General features: G+C 44.8%; 1 protein-coding gene across 1 annotated transcript in view; it reads right to left on the bottom strand.

Moving 5' to 3' along the window:
- The window catches only part of LOC135112297 (uncharacterized), a 63,961-nt gene that overhangs the window by 1,177 nt on the left and 60,284 nt on the right, over positions 1–2,500 (bottom strand). The window lies entirely within an intron of this gene.

Genomic DNA, 2,500 nt, shown 5'->3' with positions numbered 1-2,500 from the left:
AGGAGGGCGGTGAGAGGGTCAGGGGTAAGCTACTGGGGTATGTCTGTCTACTCAGGGTCATCATAAGGGTTACTGTGAAATTTTTAGTGCTGGAAAAGTGAAGGTTATATACGGCAGGATGATTAAAGTGTATTTTGTATCTGTGTTGTTTTTGTATTGTATTTTGGGTGCGTTAAAGTATTCATGGGTTGAATTATAATTTTAAAGTGGTTTTGTATTTTGTGAGGGAAGGAAAGGGTGGTGTTTGGAAAGAAAGCCACGGATATTTTAGCTAACTTTGGGGCTGCTTTCCGTAGTTTTGGGGTATTTGGGATGATCTGAGGACTGGTTAAGGGACATTTGGGGGCTATTTGGGTTATCTGTGAACTGATTTAGGGATATCTGGGGTAAATTCAGGAACGTATAGGGATATTTTAGGGATATTCGGCGTTTATAGGTGTGTTGTCTGGGGAATTATTTGACTACAAGCTTTATTCTATGGGGGGAGGTGGTCAGTCAGTCAGTAGAATATATATATGTAGCGAGTGGTGTTCTCCTGTTTGGTATTCGCAGCGTGAGAGGAGAGGTGAAGCTGCCTCGTCTGCACCTTCACGCTAAGATTGTTCATGTCGTTCCCTAACAGTGACGGAGGGAGTGGAGTGAGTGGAGAGTGGAGGAAGAGGTGGAGTGAGGTGGAGGTGGAGGTGGAAGTTTAGGAATGAGGAGTGTGTAGGAGGAGGAGGAGGAGGAAATGGAGGAGGAGCAAGAGGAAGAGAAGCAGGAGGAGAAGTAAGAGGAGGAGGAACAGGAGGTGAAACAAGAGGAAGAGGAAGAAAGAGCAGAAGTGGTAGGCGCAAGAGGTGGAGTGCGCAGGAAAAAGGAGTAGAAAGATAAGGAAGAGAAGGAGCTGGAAGAGGAAGAGGAAGAGGAAGAGGAGGAGGATGGTTAGAATGAAGAGAATTTCTGGTGAGAGTAAAGAAACATTGGATCAGATCAGCGGGGCATGAAAGTTGTATTAAATGAGAGAGAGAGAGAGAGAGAGAGAGAGAGAGAGAGAGAGAGAGAGAGAGAGAGAGAGAGAGAGAGAGAGAGAGAGAGAGAAATTACCCAGAACTGCATAGGAAAAACAGGAAAACAGAGCGAACAAACTTTTAGGCGAGAGAGAGAGAGAGAGAGAGAGAGAGAGAGAGAGAGAGAGAGAGAGAGAGAGAGAGAGAGAGAATTACAGTTAGTCGCTAGGGCAGCAGGAGCAAGAGCACACACAGACAGACAGACAGACGGACAGCACTAAGCAGTAATATAAACACGAGACTAGAGGGGACAGTCTCTCTCTCTCTCTCTCTCTCTCTCTCTCTCTCTCTCTCTCTCTCTCTCTCTCTCTCTCTCTCTCTCTGTACGTCTGTCTATATACTACTACTACTACTACTACTACTACTACTACTACTACTACTACTACTACTACTACTACTACTACTACTACTGCTGCCACCAATGTCCGTCTTCGTTCAGTTTCCCTCCCTCAGCATTCCCCCCGGCAGCCTGCTTAGCATGGGGCGGCGGCCTCCTCGTGTGATTAGCGTTATTGGGGACACCACCCTGGCCCCTTCATCTCTACTACTACTACTACTACTACTACTACTACTACTACTAGCTCCACCTTTTTGTTTTTCTTCTGTGTCTGTCTCTCTTACTACTATTACTACTACTGCTACTACTACTACTACTACTACTAATAATAATAATAATAATAATACTGTTTTTTTATGTTGGGTGTAGTGAAGGGGCTTGGTAATTTGTCTACTATTACTACTACTACTACTACTACTACTACTACTACTACTACTACTACTACTACTACTACTACTACTACTACTACTGATAATAATAATGATAATAATACAACCACAAGGGCAGATCTACGTAGAGAGAGAGAGAGAGAGAGAGAGAGAGAGAGAGAGAGAGAGAGAGAGTGTGTGTGTGTGTGTGTGTGTGTGTGTGTGTGCGCAAGCCTTGTACTGTGCTGGGTGGACGAAAACATAACAAGCAGACGTGGTGTTTTGTTAGACATCACTGGACGAGTGTGAACAATTTGCCTTGCGCTGAGTGGAAAAGTTAAGGAGTTCTGGGCTGGTGGAGTGACGAGAGGCAGAGTGGTGGAGAGGTGGAGTGAGTCATGGAACAATGGAGTAATGGAGGCGACTTGTGGATGATGCAATAGGATAATGATGAAATGGAGGGATAGAAATTATACAAGTGTGGCATATTGGAGAGCGGTGGAGTGGAGTGGTGGAGTAAGGGAACTATTGACGGAGTGGAAGGTGGAGTAACAGTAATGGAATGAGTGAGGATGAACTGGAGTGGTGGGAAATGATGGAATGGTAAAATATTGAAGTGGTGAAGTGGCAGTGGTAGTGGTGGAGTGAGTGGAAGGTGGAGTAACAGTAATAGAATGAGTGAGGATAAACTGAAGTGGTGGAAATTGATGGAATGATGAAAAGTTGCAGTGATGGGGTGGTTTAGA

Source organism: Scylla paramamosain, chromosome 23 (genome assembly GCF_035594125.1).
Source record: "Scylla paramamosain isolate STU-SP2022 chromosome 23, ASM3559412v1, whole genome shotgun sequence".
In the NCBI taxonomy this organism is placed as follows: domain Eukaryota; kingdom Metazoa; phylum Arthropoda; class Malacostraca; order Decapoda; family Portunidae; genus Scylla; species Scylla paramamosain.
The sequence above is the reverse complement of the archived record's forward strand: the minus strand, read 5'-3'. Positions and strand labels throughout refer to the sequence as shown.